Genomic DNA, 26,706 nt, shown 5'->3' with positions numbered 1-26,706 from the left:
ATAAGTGAGCTATCGATGGTGTGGGGGAAGGAGGAGTGGGAAGGAGGAGCCCTGGGATCAGTCAGAGGAGAAGGAGGAGGAGAAGTTTAGCTGGGCCCCCTCTCACCTGCCCATTCCATCACCAGCAGCCAGCCAACCAATGCATGTAGGATTTTAGGTCTCAGCACCAGGTCAGAAATTCCTCATGACCGAATCTTATCTTGAGATTGCACTGTCCCTCATCCATGGGAAATGGTGGGCAGCTCCCTGAGGTCCACAGCCTTGGCAAAAGCTACAGGTTAGAAGGGAGCTAGAGGAGAAGCAAGTGGGGTGCCCCTACTGCATCAGAATCGGGGGAGTGCCCTTGACTTGGCTTTGACCTGGAAACTTCAGCAGGTGAGAGAGCAGTCTACTGCTGGCAGGGTGGCAGTGAAGGTTTATGGCCCAGCAGGGGACAAGGGGGGGGGGCACCTGATTTCACCACTCATCAGCTGGAGTGTGGAACCACCTGTTTGCCCATGCCACATTCTGGGTACAACCCAGAAAAGGAGCCCCCACCCACCCACCTACCCAGAACCACAACCTTGCCTCATTCTGCGCCAGGGGCAGGAAGCGCAGCCTGACAAGTGCCCTCGAAAATCACAGCTCCATTTGCATATGCAAAACAACTTGTGACTGATTCCCTCCAGGGATGCTAAGTGGCATCCATATGGCAGCAGGCGACTGCTGCCACATTCGGTATTAATCTCCCTCGTTTAGAGAGTGTTTTGTGATCATTATCTCATTAATCCCCCACAACATCCCTGCCAGGCAAGTAGGTCAGCTCCCTCCTGCCCACTTTACATGGGGCGGTGGGGAAGAGGGAAGGAGGCAGAAGCCGCCGTGAGGGAACAATGACTCATGCCAGGGAAATCAGCCCACGGATGAATAAGCTGGACTTGGATTCCAGGCATCTGCTCTGCTGAGGCCCATTTGCAGTGGCTCTTGCCTTGGAGCAGACTGAAGATGGGCCAACACCACAGGGCAGGCAGATGGGGTGCCCTTCCACATTGGGCTCAGGAAGAGTCTCTGCTTCTGGGGACCCTTCATCAGACTTGCCACCTGTGTGAGGGTGAGCCCCTGTCCACCTCTTGCATGCTTCCGCCCTTTGCTTTCCACACGTGCGTTCCCTGTGCAAGTCCTCAGGAAACGGGCTATGTGTGTGCGTGTGCATGTGATTGATTGATTATGGGGGCATGCCAAGTGCTGAATGAGCCTTTCCAGAGAAAGGGGCCAATTGCTATCTTTCCCTCTAATTGGTGTGTTTGTGTGGAGTGAGCAGGCAGCTCAGGCAGAAGAGGCTGCAGACAGGAGGGGGGTGGGCTGCAGTTCTGCTGCCTGAGTTGGAGAAATGGTTAGTAACTCAGGCTGGTCCCTCAGGGGTTCATTAAGTGACTGGTCATCCACTATATCCTGTCACTTCTGACCTGGAAACATAAACACGAAGGAGGCCAGTTTTGCAATATGCATGTGCCTCTCCTCCCTCTGCTCGGCCCAGTGTGGCTCCTAACAATGGGTGCACAGCATCAAAACCACATGCAAGGAATCACGGGTGGTGCTCTCCTGGCTCCCAGAGTTATTGCTGCACACCCTTCTCTGAGAACAGCCTCTTTGCTTTTCCACTAAAGGTGCCAGGGTGAAGAGGCAGGGAGCAGGTGGAAGAGGGAAAGAAGCAAAGGCCACAGAGGTGCTCTTCCAGAAGTCTGTGGCTTCAACCAAGAGGGTCTCCCCCAGGGGGCTCTAAGGGCCTGAGTCTGCCATATGGGGCTGCCCCCCTGACACACACAGCTTGAACCAGAGATGCTGCCCAAAGGACATCTCCAACAGGCACTTGCTGAACATAATCCCTGTGCTAGAGCATTTGCTAATCCCAGTGGGAAATCTGAGTTCTTCATCCCACCTGCAGATTACACAGGATGGGAACCCCTTCTGAAATTACACTTGTGCCTGCTTGTGTTTTGTGCCCATGACTGGCTGATCCTGAACACAGCAGCAACAACACAGCACAGCTGACCATGCTCTTGGGGTCAGTTTCAGCTACACTCTCTTGGGACTACCTGTTTGGTCTGTTAAAAGCAGCAACAGGTTGAAAGGGATTATTTGTCATCTTCCTCTACCCCCATCCCACTCTGCCCCACCCCGTCGCCACTTCCAGAGTTAAACGGTGCCTCTCCCTTTCCGCCTCAGCTCTCTAGATCTTTTGTCAAGGACCTTAGAGCTAAGTTGCTCTGTGTTCCAGCCCTCTGGGAGTTCATTTTGCTGCTTCTAGATCCAGCAGGCCTGATCTGGCCAGATCAGAGTTTTCCAAACTGTGTGTTGTGACACGTTAGTGTGTCAGCTGCGGTGTGTAGGTGTGTCGCGTGAACACTCCCTGCACTCCTCTTGGAGCTGGAAAGGGGTTAGTTTAACCTCCAAGTTTGCTAGTAAAACTGAATTGCTGTGTCACAAAATGATGCATGTTTAAACAGTGTGTCACCAACATGAAACGTTTGGAAACCTCTGGGCCAGATAGCTGTTTTTTGGGTGTTTAGTGTCTTGATGCAGCTGCCCTGAAGGAATCCTATCCCCCACCCCTATTGCTCAGATATTTGCGGACATCTCTCTGGTTGGCATCCCTTCGATATTTACAGACAGTTACCTTGCCTTCCCTGCAGTTGTCTCTCTGCCAAGCTATGCATATTTAGCTCCTTTAATCTTTTCTCATAAATCAGTCTCTTCGGCCTCTTAATCCCCTTTGTTGCTGTCCTCTAATCTCCCTCTTTGTTTATCAATATCTCTCTGGGACTGAGGGGACCACATCTCAACTCAGGAGGAGACTTGGAAAGCATGGCTCCTGCACAGGGGCTCTGCCCTTTGCCCAGAAACCTAGTGAGGAAGCCTTGACATGAGCTGCTCCATGCTGCACTGCCCCATCCCTCCACATGGGAAATCTGGATTGGCTATCTCACCTAAGAGGGAGCTCTGTCTGGAGCCACAGAAGGCAGAGGGTCTCCCCTTTGATCTCTTTAGGACCACTGGCTCCTCAGGCCTTTGACCTTAGGATCCATCATCCAGTTGTCACCAGAGCCAACCGGCATTAACTGTGCATATCCCATTTTACAGCAGGTTTTGTAACAAAGAGAAAACAACCTGAGAGGTGTGGCCTCTTGATGAGCAAAACATATTTTCAGTCCATGCTCAGATAAGTGATTTCTTACCCAATAATATTGCCTGCCTTCTCTCTACTCAAGAATTGCTTTAAAAAGGAGAGAGAGAGAGAGAGAGAGAGAGAGAGAGAGAGGAGAGAGATGGGTTAAGCTGCCTTTAATCTTTAATTCATGCCCACAGATGCTCTGCAGCACATGCAGCAGCGGAATGGGAACGGCACTCCCAAGTTGGCGGGTTGTAGAGACTCTTGCCAGACCTTCCCTTTCAAAGCCGCACAGCCTGGGGAATGGTACAAATGGCCTTCCATTGCCCTCTTCATTGCTCTTTGTGGCAAAAAAAATGCATTGCTTTTATCCAGCCCCGCACTGTCAGCCCCAGAGGCTTTGAGAAAACAAAAAACAGCTGAGTAAAATGCCCCCTTCTCTCCCAGAAGGCGGGTGGGTGGGAAGCTTCCTCCAAGGAAAAAGGGCTGAAGGAGGGCAGGCGCTCAGGCTGTAAAAGCCAGTAAGTGTAGCAAATTTTTCTGCATGGATAGCAGAATTTGGCCGAGGCTGACAATGTGCTTGCTCTTTCCAAGCTCCCACAGGCTCTGGCTGCATTAAGCTGTGCTTGGCCAGAATGGAAGCCAAGCAAAGAGGCATCTATTGTTGTACCTGGCATCTAAGTGGATGCAAAGGGAAGACAATCCCACTGCACAATTGAAAGAAGGGCCAAATGAATGTAGGAGGGGTGACTAGCAGCCTTCCAAACAGATTCACTAGCATCTCACAGAAGACAGTGAAGGCTACTCTGGGAAATGAACATACAACCACAGGCTAATGTTACAGCAGACTCTGAAGCAGCAGGGCAGGGGGCTGATCAGATCCAGATCCTTAAAAATAAGTGAGGCAGTGCATAATCAGAGATAGGGAACCCATGATATGAGCAGAAAGGCAGAAAGTGGGGGAGGAAGTAAAGGAAAACAGACAGGGAGCCTTCAATAGACTCAGTGTCCATCCTTCCATCCATCTGCCTGTGTCCTTTAGAAAGTAAAAGAGAACAGGTCCCTGCCTCTGTGTATTAAGCCATGAGGGTGCAGGGAGGAAGCAGAAGTCTTGTGCAAAGGATGAATAAAAACTCTCTCCTCCAACACAACTTCTGGCAAAAAAGTGATGTTATTATTTATTTTGTTTACTTAAGATTCTTCTGTCTTGCTCTTCCTCCAACCTGGAACTCAGGGCAGGTAAAGAACCAAGAACAAGAAGCCAAAATAAGGCATTGTTTAAGTGCAACTTGCTAACTAGGCAAGCAAAGAAGAACTTTATTGGGCAAATTCTTAAAGGTATAAAAATGAGCAAAAAATGGGAATTCAAACTATAGTTATTTTTTTGCATATTTGCATTTAATGTGCAAAAATGAAGGTAGCAAACTGCTGTGGGGACTGAAGATAGCAGGTGTGGAGGAGTTGAAATTGTGGTCCTGTTGAAATTGTTCCTCAGAGGCTGTGATTTGCATTGGGAGGAAATTCCCCACTGGTGCAAATGGTAGCTTCTGGAGAGTGATTATCAACAGGACTTTGACACAGACACCTCAAATATTTGGTTTCATCTAATGCTGTTTTCAAAGCTTTTGAGATTACTTTTTATCACTTTCTAGGGTGGGTAAAGTTGAGCAAGAAATACAAACTATTTTCATATTTAGGCACAGGTTATAACATTTTTGGAAGTCAACAGAAAGGGACATACCTAAAGGTGAGGATTGGTGTGTGTGTGTGTGTGTGTGTGTATCCCAGCTGCTTCAGGCCAAAAACATCATTCTGCATTTGGTGGCCAAACACATCATTATGGGAGGACATAGCAGCCCATCTGGGCACTGAGTGCAGCTCCTGTTGCCTACTCAAAGCCTTAAGCTTAAAAGGAGACTAAAAGGCTCTCACAACTGAGGCAGCCATGCACCAATCTTGACCCTGGAGTCATCCTCTTCAAGGAATGAAGCTAAGGAGCTGGAGTTTGAGAGGGAACTGCCCTCAGGCCAGTCCCAGATGTATGTAACTAACAGGAACCACTTGTGCAAGAGGAGCCCATTGTGCCAGCACCTCTCTGTCCAAAGGACATCACATTTCCCTCCTCTGACTCAGAGGGTTCCAGTTCAGGAGCCATGGTTGGGCCACTGTCTCCTTTGCTCCATCAGAGTCAAAGCAGGTTGAAACCCTTTAAATGAAGAGGTTCCTCTCACCGCTGAGCTAGAAACTGAGATAGAGCTGTTGCTCATATTTAAGGGCCAGCTTCTGGGTTACGGGTGCTGAAACAACATTCGAGCTTTGCTCATGTGGAGTCTCCCGCCTGAGCCTCACATGGAGCTGTCCAGGGTACTGATGAGGTTTGCCTCACAGCTGAAACTATCACTTAAAACAGATCTGCAGCCACATTTTCCCTTGGTGTTTCAGCCCTAGTGGTCTTCTTCCTTTGCAGGGTTCGGGAATACTGAAGCTCAAAACACATCTAATGGTTCCTACACATTTCCCTTTATGCTTCATTTGGGTTCAAGAGAATGGAGCAATTCAGTAGCAACAAGTTGGATGCCAAGAATGACAAATGCAAGATGCAGAGAGAGAGAGAGAGATGGTAGGAGGGGAATGACATGAGACTGGTGGCAGGCCAGCACAGGGAAGGGCCGTAGCTCAGTGGTAGAGCATCTGCTCTGCATGCCAAAGGTCCCAGGTTTAATCCCTGGCATCTCCAGCTACACCTGGGAAAGACTCCATGTCTGAAATCCCAGAGAGTCACTGCTACTAGTCAGTGAGCTAGATGGATCAATGGTCCATCTTGGTATAAGGCAGCTTCCTATGTTCCTGTGGGACAAGTTTGTCTTTTACCATGAGTGAGGCTGAGTGGATAAGTCTGGCATTGTGCACAGAGATGCAAAGGGATTGACATTTGCCGTATTAATTAAATGTTTAGAATTTACAAGCAAAGCAGAGGCAAGCCTGGCGTTCTGTTTGAATAGTTTCTTTATTAGTTTTGAGTTAAGCATGTGCAGGACTGAGTTCTGTATTTTAAGATAAGCTATGCAAGAGGTTGGGTGTCAGAATTAAAAGTTTAAAATTTGCCAGCATATGTTTTATTAAAGACTGACCCACTACTGACTTCATCTTTAGGGTCCTCTAACTTGCAGAGGAGGGACGCAGGTGGCGCTGTGGGTTAAAGCCTCAGCGCCTAGGGCTTGCCGATCGAAAGGTCGGCGGTTCGAATCCCTGCGGCGGGGTGCGCTCCCGCTGCTCGGTCCCAGCGCCTGCCAACCTAGCAGTTTGAAAGCACCTCCGGGTGCAAGTAGATAAATAGGGACCGCTTACCAGCGGGAAGGTAAATGGTGTTTCCGTGTGCGGCTCTGGCTCGCCAGAGCAGCGATGTCACGCTGGCCACGTGACCCGGAAGTGTCTCCGGACAGCGCTGGCCCCTGGCCTCTTAAGTGAGATGGGCGCACAACCCCAGAGTCTGTCAAGACTGGCCCGTACGGGCAGGGGTACCTTTACCTTTACCTTTAACTTGCAGAGGATTCGGATCAAAACACCAAAGAAACTCCATGGGGACACAGAAGCTGCTGCAAGTGAAACACAAGCATCTGTACTATAGAGTACTGCATCTTTACTGCTTACAGTAAAGCAGTAAAAAACTGAAATGTATATATTTTAGTCCTAGAATGTCTTCATTGTTTTTAATGAAAGCAAATTTGCTAAATTACACGAGCCATTTCAGTGGGAAAAATACTATACTATACTATACTATACTATACTATACTATACTATACTAACACACTGGCAGCAAAACCATCTATCTCACTCTCACATAGGCACACACAGCAGCACTTCTTTCTCTTTAACATACCACAGGCACACAGAGCAGCCTTCCTCACAAACACATCCATATTCTCTCTCTTGCTCTCTGTATGTGCTCCTAGTGTGCTCATCCTCTGCTTCCACTGGTGCTCACTAGTTGAAGGATATCAGTATGCAGAGATCCATCTTCTTCCAGTCCCCTGGACTAGATCACAAATCTGAGAGAGAGAGAGAGAGAGAGAGAGAGAGAGAGAGAGAGAGAGCTGGAAAAAGCCATAGTCTTGCTCTGCCACAACTTACTTGCTGGGTGTGTCAACTTTTAACTACCTTGTAAATGCCGCCCTATCCTGCCAATCCACCTGCATCCAGGTTTTTTTTTCCATTTCCAACTAATCTCTTGCTTTGCGTCTTTTCCTACCTGCTATTATTCCAAATCACCCACTGTACAACTGGAAAAACAAACCTGCTTGCGTGTCTTACATGCATAACTGTTAATTTACCTAATTAAATGTAATCTTGTTAAACTGTGTGTATCTTTGGAGCAGGAAATCAACTGACAACCAGGGTCAAAATTGAAAGCAACAGTGTGAGTCAAGTCCCTGAATCTCCCATGATGGGAAATTAAGTGCAGCTTTCAAACAGCCTCCTGATTAGCTATTTATCTTAAGCCATTTTAGGTAGAAACTGATACTGTAACAAGAGGTAAATTATTTTACAATAAGTTTTCCCCCTTTCTTTCTAAAGTAGTGCAGTGCCTCATTCAAACCGTTTGTTTCTCTGCTTGCTTAGGATAAGTGAAAGATGCTGACAAGCCCAGTTAAGCTACAGCCACGTTCTTTGGACTGAGCAAGTCACAGGCTGGGGTTCTTTGCTTCTGCATTGTCTTGGTCAGACAGAGAGCTTCTTATGAGCATCATCTAAATACCCCTGTTGCTGTGATATACATTGAAAAGTCAGCATGAAACATTCCATGCCAATAAAAATCAACAGAGAGAAAAAGAGAAGAAGTCCTTGGCCTGAGAGCTTAAATAAATTACCATCTTTGTAATTCTGTAATAAATCCCTCAGTTGGGCTACAATGATTTAGTGTTTGCTGATTTGGCACAAAGATAAATGTCTGGTGTTGCTTAATGGATAAAGTGTTGCCTTTTCACCTTCCTGACCCTGTTTCAGCCTCTGCTCCAAGGACTCCCCTCAGTTCTTGATGGACAGCAGCAGCAGCAGCAGAGGAGCTGGAGAAATGGCCTCTGAGAGGCACCCGCTCCAGAGTCAGGAAAGGGGCAGAGGGTGGGTGAGTGTGTGGACATTAATGGAAATGGAGGCCCATCTTTCACACCTTGTAGAAGGAAGCCCAGACTTCTTGCCAGCATTGTGCCTGTCAGGGCTTTGAGCTTCAAAGGCAGAAAGTTAAGCACTCCACAGGCAGCCCCTGCAAAGCAGCATCTTCCCTCCCAAAAGGACACCCACAGAGTTAGGGAAAGATATCAAGTTCCTCCTAGGTGTCAGCTTCAAGTTTTCAATGGAGACGGGTACCAGTGCCAGAATGGGGCTGAAATAAATCTTTCCACTTCCCTGACATTCTGCTCTGATTTCTAGGCACCAGGTTATCTGTTGCCTGGATTTTCCCCAAACTGGGAGGCACCTGTTCAGAAAAGGCAGCCCAATTCTTTCCCGGGGGGGGGGTCCCCACATGTTACTTGGGATACAAACTGTCTATTTTTTAACATCAGGAGGAGATTGCACGTGGAAGGAAAACCCAGACGGGTTCTGGGAATAAAAGTTTCTCTTGCTTTATTCAATTAGGCAGGAATGGGAGGAATATTTTTCAGGGGACACACATTCTCTTTTGCGCAATCTGCTGAGGGCGCATTTTGGCTGCTGTGAGATGTGCTACTTATATCTCTTTACTGTTTTTCATCTACGTTGCTCTAATCTCCTTAAAGAGGAAAAAGTGGGGTATAAATTATTTTAGAACAAATACAAAAATAAAATAATGCAACCAGATGTTGACTCTGTGGGAGATGGTTGTCAGTGATTAATGAATCACTAGGGATGCTGCTAATCATTGGATGCTCATTTCTCATTGGAAACTCTTCCTATAAGGTGTGAAGATTCTCTAATCCTTGAATTCTTTGGACAAAGGGAGACATTCTCCTTTGATGAGAGGAAATGAATGTGGCTGTTTCCCATGATACAGGTTAAGAGAATGCTCAATTTGCAATCAGATGAAATCTCTTAGTTAAAGCTGGTCATCTGGATTACAGAAATGCCTTTTGGGGATTGCTTTCTAGGTCCAAAGAGCAACACACCTTTAAGTCAAAGCCCTTTGTGCAGGCTGCTCTATGGTGCACCTCCAAATAAGGAGACAGCATCCCCGCCAGGCCTCCCTAGACTGCCCCACAGGGGGCTCCTCTGGCCCATTTGCTCCAGTGGCCTTCCCTTTCCAGCCGTTAGTTAGCATTAACGGGAGAGGACAGCAAACCCCCAAAGGCTGTGTCAAAAACGGGGAAGAGAGTCATTCAATAGAGCACAGCAAAGACCTAAATTGGAGGTCAGGAAAGCCGGTCAAAAGCCGGGTAGGAAGGAGGGTAGGTTTGCTTTGTCCTGCCGCCATTGGGAGCAATGCAGCCAGAGATCTCTCCAGCCCTGGGGGAATGGGGGCTATTGTCTTCAGCTGCCCATAGATGTAAGCTCCATATGCCCAGAGCCCTCCCCCTTTCCTGACCCCAGCAAGGTCAGAGGCACAGACATTGGTCTTGAACTCTCCGTCTGTTTCCCCACTTTCTTTCTGCCATATTAATTACGGCTCCTCTCTATCAAATGCATCCTCCCCCCTGGCATTCACGTGCATTAAGAAGGGCAAGCTGCTTGTTCTGGCTGCCTGATCTCTCTTCCCCCACAGAAAGGCAGGCTGAGTGGAGGACAGCCTAGAGATGCTTTTCTCCATGGGCTAAAAACAACACTTGCTCTGATCTCCAAAGTGCTGCAGGGATCAGCAAGCAAGGGAGGTGGAGAAGGCAGGGTGATGCCACACTGAGGGGCGTTGATGCACAGGTTCTTGCGCAAAACCCAACCGAGATTCTCACTGGCTGGAAGATCTCTTGTTGCCAGTGTTTCCTGGAGCTGCTCCTTCTCCAAACATTGCAGAGCATTTCACATTGGATCATTGCAAGTTTTGATGAGGGCTGAGGAAGCTCCCCCTTGATGTGAGCCATTAACACGCACACCACACTTCCTACCTGCAACACCCAGCCCCAGTGGCACTAAAGGATTACAGAATCAGAGCTAAGAAACAGGTCAGTCCCCCTTCTCCAGAAAGCTTGCCAACCACAGGAACCAGGCAACCATGATGCCTCCTTCTGCTTCTTACATGTATTCCAAACTGTGGAAAAGAACGGGCAGCTGCTCCTTCCAAGGGCTGAAGGATCACAATGCACTGGCCCAACTGGGTGAGGCCTCCAGTGATCTCTTCAATGCAACAGAAGGTTCTCATTGACCTGCATGGGGATGGCACATGAACATGGAAAGAGTGCCCAAAGAAGCAAGAGTGCACGGTGGGTAAGTCATAGCCAAAGAACTGGGTCCCAACAGTATTTGTGTGTGTGTGTGTGTGTGTGTGTGTGTGTGTGTGTGTAAATGCTGCTGAGTTCCTGGAACAAACTCTTTCTTTGGAGAAGCACCTTCCCTCCTTATTCCCCAAGCTTTATAAAAATAGAAAGAACACATGTTCCCATTAGTCATTTGCTTGAGGGGAGCTTTGGGGTATGTGCTGACAGTCTGTACATGGAGGCCTAATTTGAATACTATTTGCATTTTGCAGGTAGACAAAGTGCCACGGTCTTAACAACACTCACAGGCAGGCAGGCAGAAGGAGGTGGAGCTGAACAAAGCAGTGTGAGGAAGACCCCCCCATGACCCCCCCTGGCAAGCAACCAAGTCAAATCCCAAGCAGCAGCTCCCTCCACCCACTCACCAGCACCCCCCCGGCAAGCAATGCCCAACGCGGCCGCCGTATTCAGAGAGGCTTTTAATTAAATGCTCGCTTGCCAAGAGTGGTTTGTAGATGCCTAACAGAGGACACGGCTTCCCTCCAGGGAACGTTGCAGGCAGACACGGTCCCCCTCCCTTGATAACACCATTTGCAAGTCCTGAATGAGGAAGAGGAGGGGGCGAAATTTTCTGGAGGATACAAGCCAGTTGGTACTGCCTGATGCTCCTACCCCAGGCCAGAGATTTGAAAGTGTCCTGAAAGCCCCCTTCCAGAAGCCCCCTGCCCCTGGCATCCTTTGATCTCATCCAGCTGAATAGCCTCTGCCTTGGACATAACCTTGGGGAGTTCAAAGGTTACGTTTGAAGGATGCAATCAGTGTCCGTGCGAGACAGGACAAGAATGCGAGTGGGGCGGGGGCGGGAGGGCTCCTACAGGTGCCTCCATTATCGATGGACCACTTTGCATTACAGGATGTGAAATGCTGTTCATGTCCCCAGTGCCTTTGATCTGACCTGACCTCTGCAACCCCGTCAGGCCCAGCGGTCAGTAGTTATCAGCTGTCAATAGGCAGCGGAAAACGTTCCTCATTCCAACCTGATCAGCTGTTATTACTACAAGTCCTATAGATCAACTAATCAGCTGCAAACCATCAGCCTCAGATTTTGTGACTTAGCCCTCAAGAGAGTGTCAGATGCTGATTCACCTCTAGTTCCAAAATATGCAAGAAAACAGAGAGGCGGTTTGCAGCCTCACCCCAAGGATGTAAGCCACTTATACACCAGCAATAAAAAAGAGAGGGTGATAGATAATTTGCACATGATGATTTTTATATATAGATGCAAATTCATAAATAATTGCTAGACGTCAAAAGAAATACATACATGTCACCACTGTGGGGAAGAAGGCTGTGGTCAGGGGCCCTGTGTGACTGCTCAACCTATTGTCCAGGAGCTGCTCACTACTGCTGGCTGGAAACCTCCAGCCCTCACCCCTGCTCTCCTCTCCTTTCTTGTGACTCTTTATCTTTAAACCAGGCTTGGACTGGACATTCCATCAAAAAGAGAACTATCCTCTGCAAAGTAGGAGAGCTGCTCCCCCCACCGCCACTAGGCTTGCTTGGAAGTCAGCTCCAAAATTCCAGTGGAATTCACTTCCAGGGATGCAATCATGCGTAGTGACACCAGAAGGAGGGAGATAGATACTGAACTTCAGCTTCCTCTAAACCAGGGTTTCCCAAACTTGGCCCTCCAGCTGTTTTTGGACTACAATTCCCACCCTTCCTGACCACTGGTCCTGCTAGCTAGGGATGATAGGAGTTGTAGTCCCCAAACAGCTGGAGACCCCAGTTTGGGAAACCCTGCTCTAAACCTTCCTTTTTTTTTATTTTTTTTAAATATTTTTATTAAGTTTTGCATAACTATATTTCACAAACATACAACAGACAAAAGTAAATGAAATAAACATAAAAAGAAAAGAAAAAAAAGAAAAGAAAAAGAACATAAAATACGTACAACATAAACAACACAACTTTAACAACACAACATTAATTTTACAACTTAAACAACACAACATTAATTTTACAACAACATTGATCGACTTCCCTTTATCTCGATTTCGGATAATGTTATCTTAATTATCTTTCTGCTGTATCTATTCCAAAATAAAATTTATAACGTAGTAAGCGTTATCTCATGCCTACTGGGATTTTTTTTTTTAAATACATCTATATTTCTGATTAACATTTTGATTTTCCCCTTGTCTCTATTTCCATATATATTCTAAATTTATCCCATTCATTACTAAATTTTGTACTTTTTTGATTTCTTATTTTCTGAGTCAATTTTGCCAATTCTAAGTAATCCATTAATTTAAATTGCCACTCCTTTAATGTTGGGTTTTTTGCTGTTTTCCAGTACTGTGCTATGAGGGTTCTAGCGGCCGCTGTTGCGTATTGAAGAAGGGTTCTATCTTCTTCTTTAATATCTTTGCCAATTATCCCCAGCAGGAAGGTTTCAGGTTTTTTAACAAACGTATATTTGAGAATTTTTTTTAATTCATTATAGATAGATTACCAGAATTTTTTGAGAATCTCGCACGTCCACCACATGTGAATAAATTCGCCCTCTTTACTCTTACATTTCCAACACAGTTTGTCGCCTGTTCTATAAATTTTCTATAAATTTTATGCAATTTTATCGGCGTTATGTACCATCTGTACATCATCTTGTACATATTTTCCTTAAGTGTCGTGCATGCTGAAAAGTTCATATCTTTACACCATAAAGCCTTCCATTTATCAAACTCTATATTATACCCTAGATCTACCGCCCACCTCACCATCACCTCCTTTACTTCCTCATCCTTGGTGTCCCACTCAAGCAACTGGTTATACATTTTTGATAATAATTTTGTTTTACTTTCTATTATTTCAATCTGGAATCTAGATTTTTTCTCATTTATTCCAATCTTTTTGTCTTCCGTCCACATTGAATTTATTTGATGATATTGAATCCAACCAGTCAACTTATTTTTTATTTCTTCGTATGGTCTAATCCTCCACCCGGATTCTGTTTTGGTTAGTAAGTCCTCATACGTCCATTGTTCCCCCTCAATGTTTAATTTTTTAATTGTTAAAATATCAATTGGTGATAGCCACCCTGGTGGCTCTAAACCTTCCTATTAACTAGCTTGCCTTAGCAAAAAGCACAGTACCTTGGGGTCAGAAATGGTTTTACTGAGACAAATAGCAGGCTTCATGGCACTTCTGTGCCAGTCCAATCATGATGCTCTAGAAACACTTTTGGTTTCGATGGTGGCAGAGTTGGCAACGAGTGGTGTAAGAGCTTTGGAGTGGAAGGACACAAAGTTCAGAGAGGAAGGAGGGTGTTGCTTTTGACACTTCCTAGTGGGATTTGGGGTTGGGCCTGGAGCAACAAGTGCCGTGGAAGGTGAAGGCCAGGAAGACCTTGCAGCATAGCCAGAGAGAAAAAGAGTCGTGGAAGAGGGTTTGGGATGCTGAGAGGCTCCAGACAGAAAGACAGAATGCAGATGGCTGCATTCAGAAAAGAATTAATGAGTAGGTGTCTTCTACGACTGTGATAATTACCAATTTTCTGTATTTATGAAAATGTCATAAATATTGAAGTGTGGCACTATTATCTCTATAGATACTGATTTAGCATGAATATGGAAATTTGTTAATTATCGCTAAAGCTGTTCATTAAATTCTGAAAGTTTTTTTAAATAAAAAGAAACAGCAAATAAGTATGTCATTTACTCATTGCTTCATTGCTTCAAAACAGACATTTCCATATTGACCTGCTTTGTTTGTTTGTTCCTTTCATGATGCAGGTAGAAGAGATTCACTCCAAATAAAAGGTTCTCTCTTGCTGCACAAGCAGAATTATGCAGTTGCCCTGATCCAGCAAAGGAAACCCATGCACAGAAATAGGACTCAGCGCTGTGTGTTCACAAGGAAAAGGACAGCTGAAAGGCCCAGCTGGATCAGACCAAGCCAGGCAGATCCTCCTGCTCTACTTTTCTGCTTTCCACAGTGACTGCACAGATACCTCTGAGATCCTCAACCATGACACATGAGCACAATTAAAGGCCCCTTCCACTGTCACTCCCACTTCCCACCAGCAACTGGTATTCAGTGGCATATTGCCTTTAAATCTGAAGGCTGCATCTGCTAATCTGGTTTCTGGATTGCAGCTACCAGAAGAAGAGTTCAGGCTGCAATCCTAAACATATTTTTTTCATGTTCACACCACCCACAAGTCCCAACTCAGGCCAGGCTTTTTCATATACCCCTTCCTTGCCATTGCTGCACTCCAGATAGAAATGCAACAATATCCCCTAACAAGTTCATTACGAAAAAAGGATAAATAATCAAGACAAACAAAATCACAGAACAGACAATTTCAATAATCAATACAAAAACACTCAGTTCCTAACAATTCATTATACTAGAATAAGTAACAATGCTGTAATGACAGCATTAAACGGCAAGTCACAATTCATTCATACGAACAAGCAAAAATCACCAGCAAAGCTTGGCAAAAATTAATACAAATAAATGAAAATGCCAGTGTAATCAGTGCAATTAAGATGTTAAATGCACAATCTTATTGAAGGCAGAGGGACTTCTGAGTAAACATGCTGAGGACTGAGCTGTCAAATTAGGAAACAGAGGGAGAAATGCACTACTGGCTGTGAATGCCTGCTTGGCAAAGCAGATACTCTGCTCAGAGGGGAAATTTGCTACATTCTTTGCCCTCTTGGGCCAAATTTCTAGGCCTGATAGAAAGGAAAGTGCAAAGAGGGCCCAGCAGCGGCCAGAGAAGGTCTGGGAACATCCAACACCCTGTGAGAGGGCAAATCTGTATCTAGTCACCAGCCACGCAAACTCAAATCATCACTTGTGCAGAGCACAGATAACATATAATTTGGGAAGCCGGGAGAAGCCTTGAGGAATCTTCTATTGGAGCAGATGGGCCTACGGACAAAAGCAAGCTGCACTCTAAAAGCTGAACTTATCCTACAACTGCCCTCCCTCCTGCCAGTGCAAACCTGGCAGGAACTCAGGAAGCAGCTGAACCACTTCTTGGTGTTCAGCTTCACTGCAACATTCCCAAGCGGAACATGGGCGCATCACATTGCTCTGATCTGCACATCAAACCACGCAGAAAGTAACATGCAATTATACAATTAGGCTGATAACACAAGCCTCCAGTTAGTGTTTATTTCTCTTGCCAATCATGCTGCTGGCTGGGAAACAGGCCTCTTGGAATTTGCAGCTTGACAGCATTTTTCTCTTCCATTTGCGGAGCCTTTGCAACCCTACCTGCTGGTGGAGGTTTCCATTTCCTTGGGGCCCTTAAGGGTTTCCCATTACGAAGTCAACTGGAAATGGGATGGACTTAGTCCCATCTCCTGTGTGAACAAGGATGAACAGGGCTTTAATTGGTCCTTTCCTCCCTCCCTAGGAACAGGAAGCCCACCCTCAACGTGCGCATAGGCCTTATGTTGTGCAAGAAGGAGCTAATAGAGCTAATAGAGCTAATATTCTCCCATCTCATAGCATATTCAGGACAGTTATCTGCAAGAGCATATATGTTGTTGCAGGCACAGGCACCCACAAGCATCCCTATGGGGACCCTATGGGGATTGAACCGGTCAGAGGTAATGTGCTCTTTCATCACAGGATTGAGAAACAGCACGGCCCCAGCCCACTGCCAGGGGTGGAGGAAGGGGGGGCAGTCCGCCCTGGGTGTCATCACTGAGGGGGGTGACATTTGGCGCTCCGCCCGCTCGTGACTCCCAAACCTACCCCGAGCCATCGGGGGAAGGGGCAGAGCTGCACTGCCTTGCCAGTGGCCTTCCCCCCTTCCCCCTTTGTTTTGACAGCTCGAGGGAAGCTTGGGAGTCGCACCGTTGACCCCTGCTCCTGGGCTGCTTCCTGGGGGAGGGAAGCCTCCCCTGAGCTGTCAAAAGGAAGAGGGAAGGGAGGAAGGCTGCTGGCAAAGCGGTGCAGCTCTCCCCCCCCCCCGCCACCACCCAGGAAGCAGCCCACCATGGGGGCGGCTCGCTCCACGCCCCATGGGCAGCTCGTTCCACCCCCATGTGCATTTTGCTCCCAGGATGCTCGTTCTGTCCCCTGGGATGCTTGCCCCGCCCCCATGGCCCCGCCCCTGGGTGCACAGCATGTGTGACACTCCGGGTGCTAGAGCAGCTAGCTCCGCCTCTGCCGACCGCTATCCATCCGACCTGCCCACAAAGACCTGCCTGTCCTACTCCGTTTCTTCTTTCTTAATGGGACTGGCTTCCCCACTCTTTCCTCTCAGTCATTTCAACCTCCCACCTTATCTCACTGGGCTCTGGGACTGCTGGCTCTTCCTTAATACATTTGTAGATTAGCTGCTCCTTCCATTAGCAAATTAGAAATCCTCCAACCCACTAGTTAGGGAGAGGGTTCCTCTTCCTTTCATGCGTGTCTAGATCCCAGCCTTGCCTACCATGTAAGCGTCCATGCCTCTCGTGAAAGAGGGACCATTTTGAATCAAATTCTGTGGCTTTTCGGGAAATGGTTGGTTCTAGACAGCAATGTCCCTACGTTTCGTTAAGGAGAAAATTCATTGTAGGGGAAGTATAATTCACAAAAAGAGATTAACAGAAGACAACGGTGGGCATGTCAACCAGAGCGTGGCAGGGCTCACACCTTCACAGCAGAGGCTGTAGGAGAGGGTGGCTTGAGCAGGACAATGACTGGGAAGGGCAGGAAGGATGGGGGCTGCCCCCAAATGCAGAAGCAAACCCGCTTCCTCCCAGTTTGTGCTGTTATCAAAACAACTGGGATCCACTTTGAGCCTTCCAGAGAAGGTGGGTGTGAAATAATCGAATGGTCACGCAGAGCACCCACTCAGCTCTTCCACCATCACTGCTTTTGCAGTTGTGGCAACCAGTTTCTAATAGCCATCTAATAATAATAAAGTATAATTTACACAGATTGCTGTAAAGAGTGGGTCATTCTGAGGTTTTAAGTGGAGTCACAAAATCTGGGAAGCTGCATATTGAAACAAAATAAATAAAATCCCAGGTGGATCCCCTCTTTCTATGGCACAGAAGTGGTCCTTGGGCTGTGCACGGCTAGTGCTAGTCCCAGGCTATCAGGAGGTACTTACAGTTCAACGACCCTTCAGGAGCTGTTTGGGGGCTGCTCCAGAATGGCCAGCAAAGGAGTCCTACAACACTCCTGTACCATGTCTCTAAACTCAAACTGCCTGTGCACTTGAATGCCAGCATTTCAATATCAAAGGTTCAGGTCCCTTGGTCAATGCTGGGGATTACAAGCTTTATGAAAAATCAACATGCAGATTGATTTTTGGTCAGATAATGTTTTGCCATGTTTTGAACCCAAGGATGATAAAGGCATAAACGGTTCAATTTCTCCCAGATGCGAAATTTACCCAATGTAGCAGAAGCTTTTTGTGCACCTGAAAGTCAAAATAGCTTCTGACAAAAGTTAGGATGGAGAGCAAGCCATGAATGCCTGAGGATTCTACCTGACAGAGAGTTTAGAAGAACCAAAATGAAACCTCCAGCAGCCAGGTGAGATACCTCTCCTGGGAGATGCGAGATCCTGAACAGGGCAGAGGGCCCAACCACCCGGCCACTCTGTGCCTCTTATCTCTTCCTTTAATTGGTTTAATCTAGCCTGCAGGTCCATGCTGAACAAACCCCAACAAGATGCTGTGCATACTCTTCTGAGACTCCTTTGCAGGCAACAACCCCCAGCCTTTAGTGGGCTGTTGCAGTCCCAGCAACAACACCCAAAAGAGAGAAGGACGTTTTGTGCTTCTCAAGAGTGTCCGTTTAAGCCTTCTTGGTCTCACGCAGCAGAGAGGCAGGATGTGCAAAGAGTTAAACAGCTCACATTTCCATTACACTTTGCCACTGGGCACAACGAATTTGATGTAATTAAGAACCATTTAGGAGGCAAAGTGTGAATGGATCCAACTGCACTTCTGAATTTTTAAACGGATCCTAAGTGGGAGACAGTGGCCGGCTGCAGCCTCTCTCCGGAACACAAAGAGCTGCTCCTCTGCCGTGCTGAGTGGAGCCCTCGGAGCAAAGGTAGGGGATGGGGGAAGCAGATTACAAAATTCAGTCACATTTGAAAATTTTCTGCTACAATAATTCACTTTATGTAGAATTAATGTGGCTGATTGAACGTTTGTGCTGCAATTTACTTATAATTAACATTTTATGGTGAACAGATTTCACCATCGCCTTCATGCTGGGAACTCCGAGCCATAGGTCAAAAACAGAGATGAAACAGAGAAGCACAAAATATTCTCACTGAAATATTAATGAGATTTTAATTTACTGCTTTAAAAATACATCTTTCATCAACGTCTGTATATCAAATCATTATTTCAATTTCCCCCCTCAAATCACATTAAAACTATAATGAACTTTTCTGGCCTTTGAAAAGCTCTGAGGGAGAGACATTTGTTTTGAAGGAACATCCCTGGGGAGGAGCGCCAAAGCACCCCCCTCCAGCCCATGGCTCTCTGGCTGACCAGGACCATTTACTGCCCGACTCTTGGCCCACTGGCTTCTGCAGCCATTGCTGCACTCTGGAAAGGAAGGTAAAGTGAGGGTCAGTCAAGAGGCTCACCCAAGATCCCCTTCTCCTTACTGAAAGCCAGGGCCCCAGGGACTGAAGGGAAACTCCAGCTGGCCAGCCCTACATATTCACTTACTGATTTTATTTCCCATTGCTTTGAGATGTTTCTCAGGAATGGGGGTGGGGGAAGCGGGGGGGGGGAATCTAGGCTGCTTTTCAAAATAAGGATTTTCCCCCAAGCAACACACAACATTAAAAGCAAAATTATTAAAACAAAATGTAAATTCAAAAGGCAGCATACAAACATTTAAACCTTAACAAGTAAACCATTCCAAATTCAAAGCCACCCAAATCCACAGTCTTCAACAGCAACAGCTAGCAGCCTTTGCAACAGCCTCAGGTGCTGGATTGCCACTGTTCAAGTAAAAAAGCAGTGTTTTAAGGTGTATTTGTCAAGATATCCTGCTAAGGTTGCCATATGTTCTCTTTTTCCAGGACACGTCCTCTTTTTCATGAGCAGAGTTGTCATAGCGATCCATAGTTTAAAAGTAGAAATCAGCAAATGTGTCCTTTTTTTTTTTGCTCTTCAAAATATGGCGACCCTATCAGCTGAATGCTGAAGAGAAGGGCACAGTGAATTTCTGCCTGCCACACAGCTGTTGAAGGTAAAAGAGCCTTGCTCTCCTCCACTGCCAACTCTTAAACCATACCAGTGGGTTTCTTGAGCTTCAAAACCAGTTATGTTACTGTAGCTATTGAATCCATTGATCTTAGGCTGGCAATATGACATTCAGTGCTAGACCAGGACTGGTATTTCAGATGGCAGAGGCGGGGGTGGAGGGTCAAAAGAGATTGAAGAATTACAGCAGTCAAGGCTCAGATGCTGCCTGTGCTTGCATAAGTTCAAGATTAAATTGTTAAAAAGCATTCTAAGAGCATTTGCTTTGGTTATTTATTTATATCTCATAATAATAAGTACAACAATGTCATCAGCCCAGGTCAAGCAGGCGCCCTTTTATTTTACTTTTTTAGCAAAAAGGATTTGATGCTTTGACATTAATGTATATACCAGAACAATCCACCCCCAAGAATTTCCCTAACCTACCCTCCTGAAAGCAATTAATCCCCCTCCCATGTTGCTGCTACAATCAACTGATCAGCATCTACATCTGTATTCCCCTTAAAAAAAAACCAACACACCAAGAGCCTAAATAACAACACTAGTCTACACTGCAGGGTTGTCATGCACTACTCTTTCTCAATCCTCCCGTCACCCCCACTTTAGCAATATTAGTATAGCAACTCTTAGCTATTTTGCACGGCTGATGTAATCCATGCTTTCTCAACCATAATATCCTCCGTGCAATATGGATATACTAATCATGGATTTTATTTGTATTTCCATTTGCAGGGTGTCACATGAAATTAATCCTGTGCTACGAAGAGCATGAAGTCCTGTCCTCATTGCACCCTTTTGGTTTGGCTGGACATGCCGCTGCCTGGTCACTGCTACACTAAAATCCTGGATTTCCAAATTATTATCTCTGATCAACAATTACTTGTCTGTTACAGAAAAAGAAAGCATCAAAAAGACTCAGCCATTCCTTTCTCTGTTGTTTTGAATCTAGCAAAAAAAAAAAAAGTTTGAGCCACAGAGCTTCAAAAAGACCCAGGAAGTCCCTTCTCCATTGTGTGCAGAAGGGGTTTCCTGGGTCATGCTGGAGCTGCTTTGTGCTCTTCTCTGATGTGTGGGTCACTCTGCATTTATCTGTAGCACTTGCCAATCACAGCGGTGATCACTCACAGCCTACAAACACTGAAAAGTGGGAACAGGCTCATATTTCATGAGGCTTTTGGGGGGTGGGGAATAGTGCCTGCACAGCTTGCTTCATAACATTTGTTCTACAAGGGCTAGAAATTTACTTTTAAAAAAAGAAAAGAAAGCTCAGAGTTTGCTCTCCTGCTGGCTCTGGGCTCGGTCCCTCCCTCTCTGGTTGGGTGCTGCAGGAAACAGAGAAAGTGTCCTTCTCTTGAGTCAGGCCATTAGGTCATCTAGATCAGCACTGTCAACACTGACTGGCAGCAGCTCTCCAAGTTTCAAGTTAGAGGAAATTCCCAGTTATCTGGAGGTGCCATTGTTTCCCCACTTCTAATTTTATTATTTTCAGAAGCATATAATATAATAATATAATAATATAAGAATATAAGAATATAAGAATATAAGAATATAAGAATATAAGAATATAAGAATATAAGAATAATATAAACCTTTGTATATTGGTGGCGGTGCAATTGTGGATTGAACCAGGGGCCTTCTGCATGCTGAGCAAAGGTTTGACCATTTAGCTACAATGCGCCTTCCTATGAACAGGATGCTAGACTAGGTTGGCCTTTGGTCTGATCCAGCCCATATCACATCAAAAACATTCACCGACATTTCTGCCTCAGAGTCGTAGGCTCTTAAGTTCAGTCACCACTAGCAAGGAGTGCGGCTGGCTATGCAGAAGAGGATATTACCATTACCATACATACGAACTGGGGAGGAAATAAGATGGTAACAATAAGAAACACACACACACACACACACACACACACAGAGAGAGAGAGAGAGAGAGAGAGAGAGAGAGAGAGAGAGAGAGAAATCAAAGCAACCTTTCCTTATTTCTCTCGTAATAATCTGGTTTTTGCTGCAAAGATTGCAAGAACAGCCCCCTCACACACCATCCCCTACCAATCCCAGGCTTCGCTTTGAGTTCATTCCATGCATTTACACATTCTGAAAGAAAGAAAGGAAGGAAAACCTAATGAATATACTCAAAACAACAACCTTGTCTGTGTTCAAAAGGCCCTGGATTTTGCTCCAAAGTTGCTGTTCCATAGTAGAAAAATAGAAACATCCCTGGGAATTATTACTAATTTTTAAACAGCACTAAAGAATTAAAGCACAAGAGAAAAAGAAGACATGCAGGAGGAAGGGGGAGGAGGGGGAGGGGGGAGAGCGAGGTTAAGCTCAAAGGCAGAGAGAGCGAAATGGACCAGATTATACAAAATTAAAAAGCAAATACGAGCAGACAATTTGTGCCGAGTGATTGCAAGCAATTACAGGCTGGCTTTTCTGGAGGGAAAATGGGTGGGGGGGGGCATTTCAGCTTAAAAGGAGACTTTATTCATTCCTGATCAGCTTCTCCTTCTAGTCTCTCTTTTATTCTTAGATATCTTTTTTTTTTTTTAAGGCGGCCCTTCAGATGTTACACATCCAACCCTGTGAATCCCACCTCTGGGCAGTGAGGGTGGAATTCAGCATCCAATCGGCTCTTTCTACAGCCCTGAAAAACCAATTTGCTCATAAAGATTTTTTTTTTTTTAAGGGAGAAGCACAACAAGAGGGGGCTGGAGTTGCTCTTGGAGGAGAGCTTCAATTTCACTGTAATTGTCAGAAGAAGGGCTGCTTTGATCTACAGAATCATGATTATCTTTCAAATGTCTGTGCATTAATGCAGCAGCTGCACTTTGGCAGGAGGGCATCAAGAGGGTGTTGCAGGATAACCTCCGGCTTTGGCCCTGCTTAGCTCCCCCCACAAGCCTCCCTCTTCACTCTTCCCCCCACGCCACTTATTATTTCCAAGGCCACTTAGGAAGATGTCCCACAAGCAGCAGCGGCAGATGTAAAGCTCTTCGTCACCAGTTTTGGTGTTTCTGAGAAGGTCCCACCAAAGGTTTGGGAAGGAGCTCTCCAGGCAACACAAGAAATGCTCTTGCCTGTCAAGCCCCCATCCCTGCCCCCAGTCCCAACCCCAGGCAAAGGCAACTGGGAGGAGACTTGAATGTTGGGTGAAGGCTCATCTTCTGATCTTCATATTTACGTTCTCCATCCTGCATTATCCAAACAGAAGAATTTTCTTCTCTTTGTGTTGCATGCTGTTGCTACAATCTTCAAACCCAGTTCTGGAAATCACGATCCATAGCATGATCTGGTTGGGAAGATGGAGCCTAGGAGAGGCCCTCATCTGTGCATCTGCAGCTGCCAGGTGGCAAGACTAAGGGCCCGGTTACACCTTATGGGGACACTGGATGGCTGCCAGAGACCCACCTCCCCAAAGAATTACTGGGCAAAAGACACAGGTGCCACTGTATTCCATGATCTCACCACCACCACCATTCCAGTTCACTGACTGCCACTGACTGGAGGAGACAGTGCACTGGATGCATGGATTCATGCCACATGTTTCTTTTGCCAAATGCTACTGAGGGGACACAGGTTGGTGGGTGCTGCGTCCCCCTCCCACACACATGAAGCCCACCCTAAATCACTGGAAGATAAGCAGTCACCTTCATTTCTCTGATGCATTTTTTTTTTGGCCCTCAACCCCAACACTACATTACTCCTTGATTCACTGATTCCATTTCTCTGCTGCCCATCCAAGGCTTAAGGCTCCTTATAGAAGCTACTGACTGTTTTGTTTTTGTGAGAAGTGGGGTATCTGCAAAGGGGAAGAGGAAGACTTGCTTGGGAAAGCCAGTAGGCCCACAAACCTCACTTTCCCACCTGCACGTGCTCCCCACCTAACCTTATGCTAATTAGCCATGCAGCCCCACCAAGAGCAAAGTTGCCTGCCACATCCCCCTCCCTCACCATGATTTATGTTCAATTTGTACAAATGGAGAAAATGAGATTTCTGATTTCAATGCCATTTCTGCAATGAAGTGATTAAAAGAGAGAGAGAGAGAAAGAGAGAGAGTAGGGGAGAGGGAGGCACTGCGTTCGACTGTATAGAATATTGATCCCGGCGCTATTTTCCTTTGCAATAACCATTAGCCCTGTATTATTTGCAAACCTCTAATGTGAACCCGAGGATGTAATTTACATTTCTGCTTTCCTTATTTGCCTTAACAAAACAACAACAAAAAGCTTTGGGCCTTTCAATCTATCCACATTGTCAATAAAATCAGCAGCTGATAGGAATTTGTGCATATGCTAAACTGTCATCTCCATGTAAACGACAGAGGGTAAAGTGAGGAGCAGAGGGGACTAGGAAGGCTTCAGATTGCCTATACTTAGCACAGGTCTCCTCCTGTGTCCATCCTATACCTGTTATTTTCTCTCCCCTCCCTGGCAGCACAGTCCTGGCTCCTGGAAGCAATGCACAGGAAGCCATGCAGGCAATAGGCCTGGATGTGGCCTGGGGAATATAGCCACATAACGAACTCAGGGCACTTCCAGATTTTTGAGTAGGATTCAGCCACAAACTGGCAAATGAAGGCTGCACAGTTAAAGTTGTTTGGGTGGTCTTGTGCAACAAACCCACTTTCCTGAAATAATTTTTTAATATATATATATATATATATATATATTTGCAATCAGGAAAGTGATGAGAAAATGCACTGGGATAATATATCCTCCAAATGTCCTGATTTTCCAGGGACAGTCCTGGAATTACAGAAGCCGCCCGGTTTCTGATTTGATCCTGGACTGTCCCACTTTTCCAATAGGACGTCCCTATTTTCATCAGAGAAATGTCAGAAGAGGTAGAGGAGGACATCCCTCTTTTCATCAGAGAAATGTTGAAGGGTATGGGATAACACTTGCTTTGATGCAACATCATCTAACCACCCCTCAAACAAACTGGAAAGAATGCTCACTGAATGGCCAGCATCATCAAATCTGCCTGCAAATGAGTCGAGATGGATCCTTAGTAAAGAAGTTGTCTCGAAGTGGCCTCTCACACCATTTTACAGCCAGCCATTTCATCACTCCAGATCCTGGAGGGGGCACATCAGGGGCACCTAAGCTGTGACCCTCCAAATGGTCCTGGACTACAGGTTCCATCACCCCCAAATGTGGGCCATGTTCACTGCAGTTCAGCAACATCTGGAGGGCTGCAGATTAGCCACAGGGACACTTTGCAGAGGGTTGCAACTGCAGCCAATAAACTACAGCGAAAGAAGGTGTTTCAAATGTGCTCTAAAGGTATAGTGTGTACACTGAAACAGGCACATTGTAGGGTAGATGATGCCCCTTGTTATGTGATGGGTGGCCAGTGTGACTGAGCTGTGCCCCTCCCTACAAAGGTCCAGCTCTTTGTTAATGGGCTTTAGGTTATGATGGTGGACCTATTCCTGTTCATAAGCACCCAGCCAGCCATCAAAGAGGCAACAGGCAGTAAAGAAGCCCAAAGAGGTGTGTGTGGAATGGAGAGGTACTAGAGACAGAAAGGCAGGTGTGGGGATGGGACAAGCAAGGTAGCTCTTGCCCTTCAGCCAGGAGGGATGCAACACTCTTGCCTCTGAATCAGGAGGACTTTGTCAGGGTGGGGAAAAGTCATGCAAAGGTCCAAATCCACCTGGGACTCTCATGCAGAGATTGCTGGGAAAGCCCTTACTGAGCTAACTGCACAAGGAGTTTGTAACACAGGTACACACACCTGCGCCACACACACCAGTCCAAGGAGAATCAAGATGGGGAGGCAGGAATGAAGTCCTGAGAAGTTGTCAGACATCATGTTGCCACTTGGGTACCAGCTCTGGACAAAGGAGATGAGGAAGTTTCTAGGCATCCCCAAAAACAAGGAGAGGGAAAGCAGGAGAGGGAGCCCAGCCCAGCTAATGACCCTTAATTGCCACAAGCAGCATGGCACTGAGGCCAGGCGGCTGCTTTGCATTCTTGGGATGTAGGGTATGCAAATGCCTCCCAAGGGCTGACACAGTTTCTCTATTGTGGATCCTGAGGGTAACAAAATTAGCCTTTGGCAGCCATGGTAATTGGGAGGTGCGGTTCCCATTAGGAGTCCTACAAATTATGAAGAAAAATGGACCAGGGGCTTTGTCACAAATAATAATAGCAAGAAGAAAAGAGCGGGCGCCTGCCTCTGTTCTCCCCCCCTCATGCCAAATCTCTCTCTTTATTTCTAGATGGTGCAGTTAATGCCTCCTTGTTTAGTAACAAGAAAATAGTCTGCAGTCCCCTGCTGGACTTTTCCAAGGCATGATCACATGGTGGATAATATAAAATCCAATCCGAAGATGGAGTTGCAGCAGAGCCAAAGTGCCAGTGGCTGATCCAGACAATGTTCTTGTCCCTGCTTCGCCCCCGCCTTTGTTGTGAGTGAGGACTGAGACCTGCAGCAACATGGAATGATGTGCTTCCTGGTCCCTGAAGAGCTAGACATCTTTGAACAGTCCCAACCCATGACTTCTTCTTTTCCCTGCTGCAAATTGGGGGTCCTAGCCTGCTCCCAAATGTGCCTGCCCGGGATAAAGGTCTCAGCCGCTGAGAACTTGAAATGCTCTGCCAACATCTTCAATGGCTGCTGACCCTCTCACAGTGCAGATACTGCAAGTCAGAAAATGAGTGGCCTCTTTGATCTCCCTGCCAGGAGACCAAATGTCACATTCAAGAAGCCCCAGCCCCCCCCCCCAGTTTACACCTGAGACTGTTTCCCTCCCGAGTCCTGAGGGTTTTCCATATTATTGGGTCAGGGTGGCAGAGAATGTGAGAAGTTTCACATACATAGTGCAGCAGGCCACCTGCTCTGCAACTATGCTGTGTTTCCTTTTGCAAGAAAACTGCAAGATGTGCCCAAGGTTCACTCAGGTTTGTGGATGAAG

At 46.4% G+C, this 26,706-nt stretch overlaps 1 protein-coding gene across 1 annotated transcript in view; it reads right to left on the bottom strand.

Annotated features, from left to right (window-relative positions):
* ZFHX3 (zinc finger homeobox 3) overlaps positions 1-26,706 on the bottom strand; it is a 340,568-nt gene that overhangs the window by 291,924 nt on the left and 21,938 nt on the right. The window lies entirely within an intron of this gene.

This window comes from Podarcis cretensis (genome assembly GCF_951804945.1).
Source record: "Podarcis cretensis genome assembly, chromosome: 8".
Lineage (NCBI taxonomy): Eukaryota > Metazoa > Chordata > Lepidosauria > Squamata > Lacertidae > Podarcis > Podarcis cretensis.
Note: the sequence above shows the minus strand (reverse complement) of the source record. Positions and strands in the feature narration are given on the sequence as shown.